The sequence below is a fragment of the Periplaneta americana genome, chromosome 6 (genome assembly GCF_040183065.1).
Source record: "Periplaneta americana isolate PAMFEO1 chromosome 6, P.americana_PAMFEO1_priV1, whole genome shotgun sequence".
Taxonomy (NCBI): Eukaryota; Metazoa; Arthropoda; class Insecta; order Blattodea; family Blattidae; genus Periplaneta; species Periplaneta americana.
This window is the reverse complement of record NC_091122.1, coordinates 13,166,564-13,186,759: the sequence shown is the minus strand read 5'-3', so window position 1 is coordinate 13,186,759 and position 20,196 is coordinate 13,166,564.

Genomic DNA, 20,196 nt, shown 5'->3' with positions numbered 1-20,196 from the left:
CCGTTTCTATCCTTCTTCTTCATCTTATCCTTCACTTATTCTTTGTTTTTTTTTCTTAGCTTTTTCCTTTTCTTATTTCATTTTATTTTCCTTCCCCTTTTAAATTTTTTTTTGCATTCAGTTTTGTCCTCTACTGTCATAATTTATCCTACTCTCTTTACATTTCATTTCTCGCGTGGTCTACTATTGTAGCCCACTCTTTTATTGTGTCCTGTGACGTCTTCGCCGAATCAAGCGCCGAATTTTGCTTTTGAATACCTTTCCAGCGCACTTGTAACAATGCATTAGTGGTGATATAGCTTGTAACTTGACCAGAAGTTTAGAATGAAAGTGATTATTATTTCTTGGACTACAGTTGTAGCCCACTCGAATAAACCTATAACTTTATTTTCGAAGCAAATTCTCATAATTACAAATAGATAAAAAAATTAAATATGTATAAAATTAAGAAATAAGGTAGGTGTCCGTGATATGGCCATGCTAAGGTTTGAGAATTTTTCTAGCCGCCATTTTGAAAAAAAATGTAAATCACTTTTTTCTTACTCGTTCTCAGTCTAATGGACTTACTTAAAACAATTTCCTTTCCCCATAAAATAGCTTTAATTGTCCAAAAAGTCCCAAATTCCAAAAGTCTACCTAGTGGCCATATCAGGAACATGTGCACATGATATGGCCACCCTTGTTCCATGTTCTACAAATCGTGATTGTTTTCAGTTTGATAGCGCAGTTGTGTTAAAATTAAATAATGTTGGTGTAAAATGAATAAACATGACACTTAATAATCTTTTTATAATTCAAAAGTGTAGTCAAAACAGGTTTTTCCATCAAATATTAAGTTGTTTTTCTTAAAATACAACATTTTTGCGTAGTCCCAGCTATAAGGCATGTAAATTTGTCAGGTGAAAAAATAAAAGTGAAATGAACTTGATATGGCCATGGTGCATTTGATATGGCCATAACAGGAGCAGGTAAGCTTTCACGAAAATCGTTTGATTATGAACAACTCGTAAAAAATACGCCATCAACTACAACACCAATCAACAGAACATTAAAAACTGAATGGAGTACGATGTTTTTCATAAAACAAGTCTTTGAAAACATCCATAAAACAAAGGAGACTTATCAGAGAAAAATAAGAAGAGGTCACATGAAAACCGCAAAACAGGCAACTGACGCCATATTGCTCAACCTGACTGGATGCAAAACGATCAAGTGACATACCAGGATGCCCTTTCACTGGATGCTGCTGCAATTTAGCTGCTATTTTGGTTAACTAACTCACAATAGGGGGTGGGCATATCAGGAACATGGCCATAACAGGAGCACCCACCTTATAACAAAAATAAAATAAGGAAATCAACAATTTTACAAAGTAGTTACAAATTATAACAGATTGAAATAAAGGCCGAAATTTTAATGGGCTACAATAGTAGCCCACGCGAGGAATTATGGGATTGTTATATGCACGAGCATTGAAATGTTAATTTTGTCTGTATTTCTACTTTTCTTGAATTATATGTCTCTCCTTTACCTCTTTTCTTTCATATTTCGTTTCTTTTATCTTTTATTTCTTTATTTTCTACCGTTCAGTCATCTCTACTTTCTTATTTGTCTCTTGCTTTCTTTTTATTAGTAGTTTCACTTATTTTCTTTATGCTTCTTTCTTACATTTTTCTCCCTCTGTTTCCCCATCATCCGTCTCTTTTTTTTTTAACTTTTCGTTCCTATCTCACTACTTTCAACACTTTTACATTCTGATGACCAGATCATGTCACAAACAGAAGATGAATTACAAAGAAGCATTTTACACATTTTATAATAATCATAATATTATAGTTTACAATATGCAAATCTGGATTAAAATTTAATTTTGAAAAATCTCATTATATGTTTATTAGGGAAAAGAAACAAAATTTGATACTTGAAAATAAAGGTGTTATTAAATATAGTAATAAATACAAATATTTAGGTGTTGTAAAAATGAAAGAACGTTTGAAGAAAGGGAAATATGCAATATCCATTCTTAATCAAGTATTATGGGATAATAAAATCAGAATTGAAGCTAAACATAAAATTTATAAATCAATTGTGAGAAGTACAACTTTATATACGCTGAATAACGATAACAGAATATAAATGATAACTTGAATATTATTTATATTGCTAAAGAACGATAACAGAATATAAATGATAACTTGAATAGTGTTCTTTTTAACGCTGAAGAACGATAACAGAATATAAATGATAACTTGAATATTATTTATATTGCTAAAGAACGATAACAGAATATAAATGATAACTTGAATAGTGTTATTTATAATGCTGAAGAACGATAACAGAATATAAATGATAACTTGAATATTATTTATATTGCTAAAGAACGATAACAGAATATAAATGATAACTTGAATAGTGTTATTTATAACGCTGAAGAACGATAACAGAATATAAATGATAACTTGAATATTATTTATATTGCTAAGGAACGATAACAGAATATAAATGATAACTTGAATAGTGTTATTTATAACGCTGAAGAACGATAACAGAATATAAATGATAACTTGAATAGTATTATTTATAACGATGAAGAACGATAACAGAATATAAATGATAACTTGAATATTATTTATATTGCTAAAGAACGATAACAGAATATAAATGATAACTTGAATAGTGTTATTTATAACGCTGAAGAACGATAACAGAATATAAATGATAACTTGAATATTATTTATATTGCTAAGGAACGATAACAGAATATAAATGATAACTTGAATAGTGTTATTTATAACGCTGAAGAACGATAACAGAATATAAATGATAATTTGAATAGTATTATTTATAACGCTGAAGAACGATAACAGAATATAAATGATAACTTGAATAGTATTATTTATAACGATGAAGAACGATAACAGAATATAAATGATAACTTGAATATTATTTATATTGCTAAGGAACGATTAGACCTCGTCCAATAAATGCAAACGAAGAATATTGTATGTATTTATTCACACTGCAAAATTGGTAAATACCCGGTGGCAGTGATAAGCGATAATAGAATATAAATGATAACTTAAATAGTATTCTTTATAACACTAAAGAACTATAACAGAATATAAATAACTTGAATACTATTTATATCGCTAAAGAACGCTAACAATATAAATGATAACTTGAATATTATTTATAACGGTAAAGAATGATAAGAAAATAAAATGATAACTTGAACAAGTCTCGAACTCGCAACCGTCGAATCATTAAGCGAACACACTACCGCTACTTTACGAGACGCAGATATCGAATGACTCCATAGTTCCGAAACTGCTTCTACAAGCGCGAGGATCGTGTAACATCACCGTGATCCGAAGTGGACTTGGAAAATATTCGCTGTTCACAAGTGCGGCCACTTTTTTTTTTTTTAATAGATGTACAAATTAGTTTCCTTTGATACAGGCAACACTCACTTCGTAACAATCTGCTGATTAAATTTAACCATAATATTACTGACAACATTTGAAACTGTGACAGTCGATTCTGTTCAAAGTTACCATGGCAACGGCTAATCCCTCAGACTGGTGCTGTGTGAAGTTACATACGGCGATTCGCTTATTATGTCTGGAGGCATTGAGTTCGAGAATGACTAATCCATTTGGTGTTAGCATTGAAACATACTAGAACACGAGGTTTAGTTGCCATTTCTGTCCATTGTTCAGAGGTTTTGTCACATTACGAGCGCTGTTTACTGGAACAGACACAGTGTGTGTTCCTCGCTTGGTCAAAGTTCTGCTTCTGACATATGAAACGGCAAGTACTGCTTGATAAACTGCTAATTGAGTTCTGAGAAAGTGCTTTCGTAACAATGATTTACTCAAACCATGGATTAATCTGTGCAGTGCTGTAGAGTCACAAATTTAGAGCCAGTTCTGGTTATTTTTTATTCATTCATTCGTTCATTCATTCGTTCATTCATTCATTCATTCATTTATTCATTCATTCATTCATTCATTTATTCATTCATTTATTCATTCATTCATTCATTTTATTCCATAGATCTTACATGAGCAATGAAGCTTTAAGATGTGGAACAAGTCAAAATTTTACAATATTACAATTACAATTTTTACAAATTTTTATAGTTTTACAATTTAGTAATTTTCTACAATTTTTACAATTTTGTGCAATTTTTTACAATATTTTGGCGAGATGTAGTGAGATGAATTGAGGTCCGAGGATTCGCCAAAATATTACCGGGCATTTGCCTTTTGGTTGGGGAAAACCTCGGAAAAACCCAACCAGGTAATCAAATCAAAGGGGGGTAATCTAATCAAAGGGGTTGATGCCAAGGACTCGCCATAGACCATCCGGCTTCAGTCCCACGGCTGTGGAAAACCTCAGAAGAAACCAAAGACCAAAGGGGGATCCAACCCAAGACCGAACGCAGCTCCGGATCAGCAGCCCAGCGAGTCTGCCGACTGAGCTACATCGATGGCTCTACTAAAAGTATACAATACATAGCCAATCAGATTATTAAATTTACAAACGCAAACGATCATTCATCAGTTGAGCTACATGTATAATACAAAACAAGTAAGTTAATTAAATTTAAGGCATAAACAATTCAACCAGTTGTGATATACAGAAATTGATAATACATATCATGCAAACTACTTCAAATTACAAACACAAACAATTTATCAATAGAGCTATATAGATTACTATTCAATTTAAAGCATATACAATTCATCGACCAAAACTATACAAATATATACAATACAAAATAGCATACTTTCATTAAGCTATACAAATTTGTGCAATTAATATCAAGTAGATTAATTCAATTTATAATCATAAACAATTCATCTGTTGAGCTATATAGACTACCATTCAATTTACAGTAGGCCTATATACAATTCATCAGTAGAGCTACACAGACTAGTAATCATTTTAAAAGCATATACAATTCATCAGCCAAACTATACAAACATATACAATAAAATTAGTTCAATTTAAAAATTTATTATTTATTCATTAGTTGATCTATACAGTATACTATTCAATTTACAGCACATACAATTCATCAGTTATGCTAAACAAAAATATACAATGCATACTAACAGTATCCATAAAAGTTCTCTTCTTCTTGAAATATTGAACTATAAGCTTTATTGAAGCTCTTCCATAAGTTTCTAGGTAGAGCTTTGAGTAGTGAAAATTTTTTCATATCAGATATAATTTCTCTAGTGTACTGACATACCCAGATATGGAGGATAGCTGTGAATATATTGAATAAGCAGTCGCGGACAGCCGATGAGAGGTGGTCCTCCAGATTGGGGGTTGGGCGAAGGGCTAACAATCACCGCAAACACAGCTTGTTACGAATCCTTCAAATAAGCCTCGGGATGGGACTGATTCTCTGGCACGACCACAGCAAAGGAATAAGGTTTTGAGAAAATTTCTACTTGGCTTTAGGGAGGCCGAGACGTAGATGGGAAGATAATATTAAAATGGATTTGAGGGAGGTGGGATATGATAGAGATTGGATTAATCTTGCTCAGGATAGGGACCGATGGTGGGCTTATGTGAGGGCGGCAATGAACCTCCGGGTTCCTTAAAAGCCAGTAAGTAAGTATGAAAGTAAGTAAATAAGTAGGCCTAAGTAAGTACTGACATACATTGATCGATTTCTGTATCGGCAGAGAATTTGCTCATTCGCAGAGAGGAAAAGTTTCTTTATTTCGTATGTATGTATGTATTTATGTATTTTTAGTAGGTTATTTTATAACGCTTTATCAACATCTAAGGTTATTAAGCGTCTGAATGAGATGAAGGTGATAATACCGGCGAAATGAGTCCGGGGTCCAGCACCTAAAGTTACCCAGCATTTGCTCATATTGGGTTGAGGGAAAACCCCGGAAAAAACCTCAACCAGATAACTTGCCCCGACCGAGAATCGAACCCGGGCCACCTCGTTTCGCGGCCAGATGCGCTGACCGTTACTCCACAGGTGTGGACTGTATGTATGTATGTATGTATGTATGTATGTATGTATGTATGTATGTGTGTATGTATGTATGCATGTATGTATGTATGTATGTATGTATGTGTGTGTGTACTGTATGTGTGTGTGTGTACTGTATGTATGTATGTATGTGTACTGTATGTGTGTGTATGTATGTATGTATGTATGTATGTATGTATGTATGTATGTATGTATGTATGTATGTATGTATGTATGTATGTATGTATGTATGTATTTATTTATTTATTTACTAGCCGTACCCGTGCGCTCCGCTGCACCCGTTAGAAATAAATATAAAGTAATTACGTAATTAAAATAGGACATTTGATCCAGGGAACATTCGTGTTTGATAGAAGGATAAATCGTTTATTATGTTACTTAATTTAAATTGTATTTAAATAATTAAAATGCGATCATTTTGGTCCAGAGACACTCATTTGGTGCAATGACAATTCCTTCAACATGTTTCTTAATTTTTATTATTATAGACTTTAATGAAGACTGACATATCATTTAGATTTAATGTGTATATTTTATTTTACTTGTTATAGGTTTCCATTGAATTATGATAATAACTTAATTTTAACCCTTGTTTTCTACGTATTCAGTAAATGGCGCTTGGCCCACTATGGTTCTGAAGCCTTCAAATAACTTAAATAACTTATATTATATTATATTATATTATATTATATTATATTATATTATATTATATTATATTATATTATATTATATTATATAAAAATGTGTTGATAACGGATGTACACCGATAAGTAAGTTTTTAATTTGTTGTGGGAGCTCTTGAATCTCAGGAGGAACAAATTTTATTTTACAACAGCTCAACATAATCTGCTTGGCTCATTACCCAATTTTTGCATTGCATTTATTGCATATGTATGTTATGTATTTTAACACGATTCAATTGAGCATAGTTAAAATTCTGGATTATAAAATAATTTAATGCTAAGCTAACATATTATTACTGCATACTAAATCAATACACTCTCGTTGTTCGTTAATTCTCTGAGATAAACATTATTTTAAGAAATACAGGAAACGAATACACAGAATAGCCTATCAAGGTTTCTGTGCATGAGAAGCTATTTTAATCTTACCTGTCCTCGATTCACTCACAAGTTACTGTAATAACATTATAGCATTATGTCCATATGGAGAAACTAGACTTTCCAATGGTGAAATAATAATTAATTACACAAATCGGTTAATTTAGCTTCCGATATTACTTCATACAAACACAGAAACATCCTCTGTAGGCTATCTTTCATAGCTTTCGATTGTTGCTGTCGAAGGCCCCTTATAGACGAAGTCATTTGTTTTTTAATTCATTACACGGCCTTAGATGGTAGTTATTTTAATTTTAAAACTCATTTATCTCATTAAATATCAGTCCTATCAAATTTTTTCAAGGAATAAAACGTATCGCAAATTATTTTTAAAGAAACTTTTGTTATGTAACATGTTTCACAAAAATCAATAATAAGCGAGATATTTCGATTTATTTAATTCAGACCCCCTTATAACCCCTCTTTTAAATAATGTATTTTGAATACCATATAGCCTAAAATCTAAGTTATAACGCACTTAATTTATATTCCAATTTTCATCGAAATCGGTTCAGCCATTATCGCGTGAAAAGGTAACAGACAGACAGACAGACAGACAGACAGACAGACAGACAGACAGACAGACAGACAGACAGACAAACAAAAATTTGAAAAAAGCGATTTTCGGTTTCAGGGTGGTTAATTGTATATGTTAGGACGAATTATTTTTGGAAATTCGAAAATTACCAGAAAAATTTCGGCTACAGATTTATTATTAGTATAGATTTATTTATATATATATATATATATATTTATTTATTTATTTATTTATTTATTTATTTATTTATTTATTAAGACTACAAATTGGGTATACACCTGGTGGTAGTGATATATAAAAAATACAATAATGTTACAATAATTACAGTAATAAAATTATAATAATTAAAGTAATAAAAATTTTAATAAACGTTAATTTATTTCTAACTATAAATAAATGCAGTAAACCTAGGACTATAAATAACAACTATGCTTTAGTAAAAACCTAACTTCTAAGTATTTCTGTTAAACCCGAGCTATTATCAACTTAAGTAATTACAAGTCACCTTAATTACATATCAACTTCCGGCTTCACGGCGAGAAGGATCCCTTCCGGATCCTAGTTGCCATCTTCTTCTGTCCTCCCAATCACCGTCTAGTAACTCTCTCTGTGACATAGCATTATTAACTCCTTTAATCCATGTAGCTCGCGGTGGTCGCCCTCTTCTTCTTCTCCCATTTGGAACCCATTTCAAGATAGTTTTCGGCAGTCTTTCGTTTTCCATTCGCTGAACATGTCCGCCTTCTTTGCATTTCTTCAATGACTGTTTTCTCTTTATGCACAAGTCTTCTAATGTCTGCTACTGTTATCAACTTAACCCTTAAATTAGCAAAACTTCATTTCTCACACTAGTTTATTAAACCGTGTCGGACCGTAAAGAAAACAACTATCGCAATGTCCATATTTTATGTTGTACAATATTATAGTATTGTGAAATTTTAATTTTCCTACCAATTTTTTTTCTATTGTTCTATTAAAACTAGTGGCTAGTGCAGCAAATGCTGCTGCAAACTAAGTTCCTTAGACGTTCAAATAAACATTTTTCAGATTTATTTTCAATGAAGAATACTTGTCTTTTTGATAGTTATTTGCTTCCATAATAATGAAACATACTCCCTCTGAATGGATTTTTTTAGGCCAAATACTTTCTCTTGAACCTATCCAACTTCAGTTTTTGAGTTTCAACGCGAAAACGCAAGTATCAATGTCAGGACGATAGCAGTAGCTATTTCAGGTCATTGTGGATTGTAGGAAAAAGTTAAAAAATGCCAGGTTTGCTAAGCTTTCGAACAATAGCATTTTCGTATAGCTGCTGCATGTAGAACTTGAAATGTAGAGCGTAAAATCATTTTATCCTACTAAGAGATCTTGCTGAAATGATCTGGAGACTACAAAATTTTCTAAGCCTCTTATTTTATCAGTAAGTAATACCTTTTGATCTTTCCTTAGGAACTGTAATTTTTGCACTCTCTCGACCCAATACTGAAGACAATGACACATATCAATATATACACTACACCGCCATTAAGTATATGAAAAAGACCCAACCCCACTGGGTTAATAAGTATAAAAATATTTGATTTTTAATAACAATATTATTATCTTACTTAAGTTTTGTAGTTATATATAGCAGTCACTCAGTAAATTATAGAAATGAAGATCTAAATTAAGATATTCTCTACATTTACTTACATAACCTCAAAACGTTTCACTTTCATGTCATCAATATAGCATCAATATTATGTACAATTAATGAAAAATAGACGCATCATGATATTAACTATAATAATATTTAATTTCTAATGGTAATAATGTCATCAAACCACCTCAAGTTTCGTAGATTTGAATATCCAATACACAGCTGTACTCAGAAAATTATACACTGCAGAATCAGTTTTTAATAACAAATTGAATTGAGCTCTAAATATGTCGGCAATCCTGCAGGTCATGGCCTTCGTGTAATAGCCTATTGTTTATTGTAGTGTGTGTTTTGTTCTGAAATTCAATCAAGTCGGCCGTGATTCAGTAAAATTAGTTCTCAAAACTGACAACAGATGGATTTTGGAAAATAGGAAAATTATGTAGGAAAATTGACATTTCACTGAAAACTACTACTTTTCCGAAAAACTTTGGATTCCAAGCTTCAAAATGAGGGGCCATTTATTAAAATTCGTTCAGCCGTTTTCCCGTAATTTCCATTACCAGTTCGAATTATATATATAGATTGTAGCATATAGCCTATTAACCTGTTGTATCCTATAGGATACTTTGCGAATTTAAGGGTTAATTATGACAGGCATTGTGGTCCAACAACATGTAACATTGCCTGTCTCCGAATTATAGCGGAGATACCCGAAGGGAACTTAGTATCTATAAAGCAGGCACTTGTTCTTTTGACAGCTGTACACTTACCCAATCTTTTAGTACTTTGATTTTTTATTGTAATTTTAAATGTAAATTTAATATTAATTGTACTTAAATTTTAATTGTATTCTTAATATTGTAGTTGTAATCCATTGGTAAAGGGGAAGAGAATGTCTGATGGCTTTATTTCTATCAGATTAAATAAATACTATCCATGACGCTACAGCTCACGAAGGGCCAAGTCTGACCAGCCAGCTGCTGGCCTCACGGCCACATACCGAAGCAGAGGTGCACGATAATCCAACCAGAATGGAGGTATCGTGTGGTTAGCACGATGAGCCCCCCCAGCCGTTATAGCTGGTTTGCGTAATCGGATTTCGCTACCTATCGTAGCTCCCCAAGTGCATCACGATGCTGGGTGGGCACCGGTCTCATGCACTGGTCGAAATTTCATGAGAAAATTTCTTCTTCTATGAGGACTCGAACCAGCGCGCATTCCGTAACACGAGTCCTTCGCAAGTCTTTCTGACTCCGACTTAAAGAACGCAGAACTTTACACTTTTTGTCTTTACTCTTTCGAATTCTGCACACCTCAACACCAAATTACCTTTCATCTCGTTTCTCTTATCTATACTCTAACCACGACGTAAATACCAGATCACTTATCTGTGGCACGCTAAGTATACCTCTTCATAGAACATCTTGTTATTCATCATCTTTTACAGTATCCACCTCGCGACAATGGAATTCCTTGTCACAAAGTATTAGGGGCTGCAAGACAATAAACACCTTTAAGAACAGCTTAAAAGATAACCTTATTAGCATTTCACTCCAATCATACTGATTTAAACTATCACTGACTACATTGTTACTTCTTTCTTTTAGACATCATCCTGATTGTGCTGTATTTTCAAAATTGTCCCATAATAATCTCTTTCTATTATCTAATATAATTTGAAATATATTAACATTCTATGTATTTTAGTTTAATTCTGCTACACAGTTTATTTCAGTGTTTAATTAATAGTTCATAGTATTTTGTTGTTTAATTCGTAAATAACTCTTGTATACATGTAACTCTCATCTAAATCAAATTGCTGAATTCTTTCTAAGTTCATGCATATGTATATACACTTTTTGCTGGTTGAGTGGAAGAGAAGGCCTTATGGCCTTAACTCTGCCAGCTAAAATAAATCATTATTATTATTCGTATTACGTAGGATGCCTTAGACCACGACGCCACGGCGCGGGACTAAATAAATACTATATACTTAAAAAAATACCTTTAAGGCTAATGATATTATGGGCATGTAAGCCTATTTACTTCTGCATGCATATAGTTAATTTTCAGTTGAATATTCTGTAGATTATATGCGTCGTGAATGAAGCGTTCAGAAGGATGTTTTTATACAGCATGTTCTTTTTTTTTTCGGAGGAGGAGCCGTAGATAAAGCCGCAGCCTTAGGCTTATTGTGCAACCTCCTTATGTTAGAATGATTGTTGAAGTCCTTAGGATCATTTCTTTGAAGCGCATTATTCATTGCATGGCGTCATTGTATCGATTCAGCCACAGTATCCAGTCCTGACTGGAAACCTGATCCTCCTCTTCCCTGTGATGTTATTCTGCAGCCTCCTCAGATCGATGGCATCTGTTCGCAATTCAAGTGCCTGAATCTGCTGCATCCTTATCCAGAAGAACATATCGCATTCGATTCCACGACTCCTCAAGGAGCCATCTATCCGAGGGAGCTACACTACCCCTGTCGCTTGCAGTTCGCTTAAAAGCCCCTGCGGCTTCGTTGGATATGTGCAGCTCCCGCAGACAGATGCCGCCTATAGACAGATCCTGGAACCACATCCTTAATGTCTTTCTGGTTAACCTGTAGGCATAATTATTAAGATTATTAATGGAAAACGATTAGAAAAAACACGGGAATTTTACTTGAAGTAAGTAAAGAGATAGGTTTGTAAGTAAATCCCGAAAAGACAAAGTATATGATTATGTATCGTGACCAGAATATTGTACGAAATGGAAATATAAAAATTGGAAATTTACGTTTTGAAGAGGTGGAGACGTTCAAATATCTTGGAGCAACAGTAACAAATATAAATGACACTTGGGAGGAAATTAAACGCAAAATAAATATGGAAAATGCCTGTTATTATTGTGTTGAGAAGCTTTTATCATCCAGTCTGCTGTCAAAAAATCTGAAAGTTAGAATTTATAAAACAGTTATATTACCGGTTGTTCTGTATGGTTGTGAAACTTGGACTCTCACTTTGAGAGAGGAACATAGGTTAAGGGTGTTAGAGAATAAGGTGCTTAGGAAAATATTTGGGGCTAAGAGGGATGAAGTTACAGGAGAATGGAGAAAGTTACACATTGCACGCATTTTATTCTTCACCTAACATAATTAGGAACATTAAATCCAGACGTTTGCGTTGGGCAGGGCATGTAGCACGTATGGGCGAATCCAGAAATGCATATAGAGTGTTAGTTGGGAGGCCGGAGGGAACAAGACCTTTGGGGAGGCCGAGACGTAGATGGGAAGATAATATTAAAATGGATTTGAGGGATGTGGGATATGATGATAGAGACTGATTGATCTTGCTCAGGATAGGGACCTATGGCGGGCATATGTGAGGGCGGCAATGAACCTTCGGGTTCCTTAAAAGCCAGTAAGTAAGTAATGGAATGAGACTAATGAAGGCAAAATGAATCCGAAGTCCACCGCTGAAAGTTAACCAGCAGTTCTGCTTCGAGTGGTTGAGGGAAACCCTCAGAAAAAACCAACCAGGTAACTTGTCCCAACCAGGATTTGAACCCGGGCCTGCTCGTTTCACAGTCAAGAAGGCCGGATTGGTATAACTTTTCGAGTTTCAGAGTTCAAATTTAAATAGAAATATCATTATAAAAATTCATTCGGCAGTTAGTCAATAGCATTGATTCGCATGGTTAGTTTTATCAATGTTAGTTGAATTTGAGTTACAACATGAGAGACAGTGGAGAAATTTTCTTCTCAGTTGAGAAGGTTTTTCTGCTCATTGTTAAATGAAGGGACAATATAATCTAGTACACAGATCTGCACTTTCATCCTCCAGATGGACTCAGAAGTTCAAGGTCCTTAGTCTTGCCTTGAACTCTTCAATTTCATTTCATTTCCAGGAACATCATACTCCAGCTTTCAACAGATGGACAGTGAGAATTACGTATTGTATCACTTCCTTCGCGGTAAAGATCTGGCATTTGGTTCTGACGGATTTCAGCTTGCTATTCTGAAGTGACTGTAAGGTTTATAAATATCATGATATACCGCATATGGGTTCAACAATACAACTTATTAGCATATTATTATTTTTAATGGCACATTTCAAGTGGTATTCTTGGTACCTTATGTAGTTTGTTGCAATCTAACCCGAAATTTTTTTCTTTTGGTTCTGAAAAGTTTTGCAGAACTGTAAAATGAAATGAGAGCAACTAAAACAATGAAAGCCCCCTGCATACTTTTGCCCCTGCCTACCCTAATACATAGAATGATATAAAATATCTGTAAGATGACAATAAACATGCATTTTTTAAATTAGTTCGTATATTTCAAACTTAGTAATTTTGTGCGAGATCGTACGTATTTGCTTGTTTTCCGCACAGAACCAATACGCGGTAAGTGTGAAATACCACATTCAGTATTCCCAACATAACACACATAACAATTTCCCTCTTCTTACCGCTTAAGCGCGACATTCATTTTACTGCTTTAGGCTTTTAACATATTATTTTTAGAGACGTTTAACATAGTAATAATTATAAATTGGAAAATTACCACTGCAATTTCTCCTAAATTGCAATGTTAATTATTGTTTTTAAATATTGCAAAAATTAAGTAAAGTCTACTACTCCACGAAACTTATTGCATTCCTGATACAAGTAACATTAAGGAAGCCGTGAAAAAAATCAACGAGATTCCAGATGCCGATGTTATTACTGCAATATGTTATATAAATAATATTGTTAAAATATTAAAATGAAAAATAAATCATTACATAACCTTACCGTTTGTTTTAAGTTCGCATTTATAGACTGGGGGAAAAAAGACAGACGTATATCACGGCCTGCTGGAGTATAGTAAACACAGAAAACATTCTATAGCAACAATGTTGAAGAAAGATATTTTGGTGTTCCGAAGTTGCCGTCATTAAACAGAACTCAACATGGAGATTTCATTGCAACTAATTAGAAATTCGTCTTTCAGGTATGTAATAAACGATCTTCGCACAAAACAATGTACGATACACGAGCGGTATGTTTGTTTTCATATTGTCGGAAATTAAAAAAGCTCAACTACGTTTCGCTTTTTCAATCTTTTCCTCGACCATGAAAACGTCAACATACCGCTCTTGTAACGTATATTACTATTTCTCCTTCCTGTGAAAAACAACTGAAAGTGAATTGGCTGACATTGGAAAGAAAGCATTAGTATGTAGCTGTGCCAATATTGAAATTTGTCAACCAAGTAACGATACTATTAATATTCATATAAAGTAACATACGCATTGACGAGTATCTCTGCTTTAAACGTAGCTTAATTAATATTTTGTTATGCCGTGTTCCTTATATTCTCTCAGTGGTAACATCTCTCCTTGTATGCATCTCATTACTTTAGAATAACTTTATTCACTGCATGTGTGACTCGAGGTTGCCTAGCAACAGATTGAGCTATATCTAATGTAAGGAACGTGTTCTTCCTCCATATTAAGAAAATGGGATCACATTGGCCCTGAAGCCAATTATGATGTTACAGTCGCTGTTCAGGTTACATCCCTGAAGACGGAAGAACTTTCATTGCAGCGGTATAGTTCGTTTCGAAGAAAATAGAACTGTGAATGTCAGAAAGTTTCTTTACTATATGTTTTTAACGTTAATGCAATAGATGATCCGAAAATTTTATTCCTTATCATTATAGGTTTTTTTTATTGTGTTTGCAGGAATTTTATCCAACAAATGTAGCATTTTAAAATTCCTTTTCTGAATGAAAAGTTACATTTGCTCGCATAAAATTTCTACACATTGAAAGGATGAAAATAAAATTATTTCAAACATTTATTATCATAATACACTACTTTCTTAAATTGACTGAGCATATTACTTACTGGCTTTTAAGGAACCCGGAGGTTCATTGCCGCCCTCACATAAGCCCGCCATTGGTCCTATCCTGAGCAAGATTAATCCAGTCTCTACCATCATATCCCACCTCTCTCAAATCCATTTTAATATTATCTTCCCATTTACGTCTCGGCCTCTCCAAAGGTATTTTCCCCTCTGGCCTCCCAACTAACACTCTATATGCATTTCTGAATTCGTCCATACGTGCTACATGCCCTGCCCATCTCAAACGTCTGGATTTAATGTTCCTAATTATGTCACGTGAAGAATACAATGCGTGCAGTTCTGCGTTGTGTAACTTTCTCTATTCTCCTGTAACTTCATCCCTCTTAGCCCGAAATATTTTCTTAAGCATCTTATTCTCAACCACCCTTAGCCTCTGTTCGTCTCTCAAAGTGAGAGTTCAAGTTTCACAACCATACAGAACAACCGGTAATATAACTGTTTTATAAATTCTAACTTTCAGATTTTTTTACAGCAGACAGCAATAACAGGTATTTAAAATATAATAATAATAATAATAATAATAATAATAATAATAATAATAATAATAATAATAATAATAATATAACGTTATGAAAAGCAATAATTCTGCCGTTTTCCGTTGACTTAAATCTTTCATAACGAGTGATTTGACTCAGATGGTAACTTTTGAGTTTCGCATTCGGTGGGTCCCGGGTTCAAACCCCTTGACCGGCCAATGTAACTGGGGTTTTTCATGGCTTTCCTCAGCCATAAAAGGAAAATGTCGGATTTCAAATATACATACCATGATTCATCATCGCCTCAATCACCAATATCATAAACATTAATCAAAATCTATAATCAGTTACATGAACACAAACCGTCTATAACACACAATAGAAACAGAAACTCAACAATACTAAAAACGGCCTACAGTAATCTGTGGCCGGGAGGAAAAAAGTCTTAAGTCAATTTTTTGTGAAAATGAGATTTTTATGTATTTTGAAAACTGAAACAATTCTCTACAATCTGTTAAAACGGTGAAAGTCAAATAAGACTCCTGACTGGATTTATAGAGCGTTACCAAATGTCCTAAGTACTTTTTGAATCGAGCACACACAGAATAAAGGACTTAAGAATATCTAATACTTTATTCCTTACAAACCATCACATGTTTACTTTCCACGCTTCCCTATTAAAAAGGTCTAACTTGTATTTTAGCCATTTTATCACATACTGACGCCCTTTTCTTTTAAAACTTTAAGCACGCGGGTAAAGAGCCCTATAATTGTTTAAGACCCATTTTTCATTCCTAATAATTTACATTTCTTATTTATTTAGACCTGAAAAAGGTCTTATGTTTAATAGTCCCTTCTACACAGTTTGGGTTCTAGTCTTAAAAGGGCTTAAGTGCGGCTATTTTTGGAAATAATCAAGAAAATTGTTAAATGAGCAACATTACCTATTTTAGAAGAAATATAAACAAATAATATCCGGGAAAAACCTCTTAATTAAAAAAAAATCTCTAAAATTGACACCAATTTCAATCTTTCTCCTGCTCTCCTGAAAAGTATAAGATTTTTACTTAAGACCTTTTCCCTCCCGCCCACAGAATTATACCCACGGATCTTAAACACGTGATTGACCACAAGGTGTCATAGCGTGTATAAATAAATTTAACAAAAACAAATTTGTCATGTCGATAACAAAATTAGTGGGAAACTTAATCTTCGAGAGTTTTAATTACTTTCATTTTTGTATTGTATTGTATTGTATTGTATTGTATTGTATTGTATTGTATTGTATTTATTAACATACATTGCTTTACAGCTAGAATATGGAACAAGTCTAAAAACTTAATACTATTATAAGATCTTAATTAATAGTCACAATCTAGATGAAATATATACAGACGAGGTTTACAATATAGTCTACTAGTACAACACAAAGTTATAGTATCAATTTCATGAAGTGTTATTGAATGTCATGAATTCACCTACAGCATAGAAGGCGTGAGAAATTAGGTTCTTCTTTAATTTGGCCCTAAATAATTTTATGTTTTGAGTTTCATTTTTTATATCGATAGGGAGGCTATTAAAAATGTTTACTGCCATATAACGCACTCCTTTTTGATAGCACGATAGACTTGCCGATGGAGTATGAAAATCATTTTTTTGACGTGTATTTATGCTATGAACTGTTGAATTAGTTACAAAGTTTTCACGATTACATACGATGAATATTATTAATGAAAAGATATACTGACAGGCCATGGGCATTATTTGTATTTTTTTTAAATAGTCCTACACGATTCCCTAGATTTGGCACCTACTATTATTGTAATTACTCTTTTTTGTAATAGGATGTTACTATCTGTGGAATTTCCCCAGAATATTATTCCAAACCTCATTACCGAGTGGAAGTATGCAAAGTATATTGTTTTTAAGGTACTGATATTTACTATCTTTTGCATAGATCTAATAGCAAAACAAGCTGAATTTAGTTTGGGGGTAATTTCTTTAATATGATTTTTCCAATTTAACACATTATCGATTTTTAAGCAAAGAAATTTGGTTGTTATTTCTAATAGGGATCTATTATTAATTATTGCGCTAGAAATTTGCGAGGTTGAATTTGGATAGGATTTAAATTGAATCTCATTAGTTTTGTTACAATTTAATACTAATTTATTGACAGAGAACCAGTCACATATTTTGGAGAGAATTTCCTCTGTTGAAGATTCGAATGTGTTGGAGTTACTGGCTTTAAGTACTATACTCGTGTCATTTGCAAATAATATGGGATGACCTACATCTTTTATTAGGGGGGCAAGATCATTTATAAACACTAGAAAAAGTAGGGGACCTAATATTGATCCTTGAGGAATTCCATTATTAATAGTTCCCCATATCGATGCAGATTTCATAGTTGTATTGATTTCAACTTCCTGTTTCCTATCTATGAGATATGAGTGAAACCACCGCATGTTGCTATGCACAATCTCATACCGTTTTCCAGGACTAGTAGAATTCACCGGTTCATACATTTCAATGTATTCATTGCAGAAAACCCAGCTTTGCCTTTAGAAAAAGGAAGGGGAACTTTCATAGCCATTTCGTAAATACGAACTGCATACTCTTTTGGAAGGAAAATCTAGAATGTTCCCATGTCCAACTTTGAGTACTGGAGTTTCGAACACATTCCTCACGTCAATTCACTTCCCTCCTGTACGGTAAACTTTGCTGACTAAAAATCAGTTGGTTCAAAGGGCTTCCTCACCCAGTGGAATGAATTTAAATGACGGGACGTACTTGCCAAGGTTTTTACATTGCAAAGAAAAAGTTTTACAAATGAAGTTAGGAGATGAGGGTTATTTTAATGAAACATTTGGAATAATATGTATGTGCTTCTTTCACAATTGTTAATTGTGTCAATTTATTTCCTGAATTTGTCATAATACAGGGTGATTCAAAAGTTTGGCGACATAGACAAACTCCGTTATTAGTGCACATGGCGAAAAATGGAAACAGGAAATGTTGTTAGAAATATGTAGTTTTCAATAGTACGACGCATCTGCCAATCCCAGTGCTGCCAAATTTGTTGTTTCTCCCTAGTTCTAGAGAGTTTTAGATACGTAATATTGAAAATTCAAGCACGTTAAATTCAAAACTACATATCCGACAACTTTTTAAATCCTTTTCCGTATCCACACCTATGGAGTAACTGTCAGCGCATCTGGCCGCGAAACCAGATGGCTCGGGTTCGAATCCCGGTCGGGGGAAGTTACCTGGTTGAGGTTTTTTTCCGGGGTTTTCCCTAAACCTAATACGAGCAAATGCTGGGTAACTTTCGGTGTTGGACCCCGGACTCATTTCACCGGCATTATCACCATTTCATTCAGACGCTAAATAATCAGAGATGTTGATACAGCGTCGTAAAATAACCCAATTAAAAAATCTTTTTCTGTTTTTAGCTGTCTGCACTATTAATGGAGTTTGTCTATGTCCCCGGACTTTTTAACAACCCTGTATATGGATTTGCTCGATTTTTATTCATATTTCTTGTAACCCTCTTCATATTTTTTCCCGTTTCATAAGAGTTTTAGATGCAAAACGAGAATAGGTTTTCAATAATTAATTATAACTTTTGTTTTTATTTATACTTAGTGATTTATAAGTATTATTTGTTTAGTTATTTGTTTCTTATTATTTTTATGTGTTTATTTACTTATTTCTTTATCTACTTATGTAGCTATTCAATTAATAATTTATTTATTTATTTATATTTATTTAAGTACTTATTTATTATTCTAGTACGGAGGAGGGACTCGAAGGCTTGCACTGCAGCTCAGGCTTATTGTGCTTACCACTCCTATTCTGTAAATGATTGGGTAGTCGAACGGCCGCACTCTTGTACAAATACAGCACGCCGCACCGTGTACTTAACCCGGGCTATGGTATGAATGATATGTGAATTAATGATGGCGAAATGAGTCCGAGTTCCAACGCCGAAAGTTACCCAGCAATTCTTCTTCAATTGGTTGAGGGAAACCCCCGGAAAAAAACCCCAACCAGGATTTATTTTGTTTATTTATTCTGGTAGAAGTAAGGCCATAAGGTCATCTCTTACTTCACCAGGTCAAAAGGACTGTAAGATATTCAAGCAACCAAATTAAATGAAAAGTGAAAATAACATGAATAATTACTAACTTATTACAAAATAATAATAGAATTGAGATAATACGAAATGAAAATACCACAATTTAAGAAATTAAAATGCAGGTCTATAGATTGGAATACAACATAACTGAATCAGTATAAATAATTAAGAGGAAAAACATAAGGAGAGGAAAAAATGTAATTTTAAAAAATAATAAAAACCAAAAGACACGTAAAATTTTGAATAGAAAGGGCTGTTATGATAAATAAATCTGGTGATCAAGGGAGTGAAGTGAAAGTGGAAACTGTACAGAGCTTTCATTTCAAAACCACCCAGTCTAAATAACTAATTATTTAAATTTATT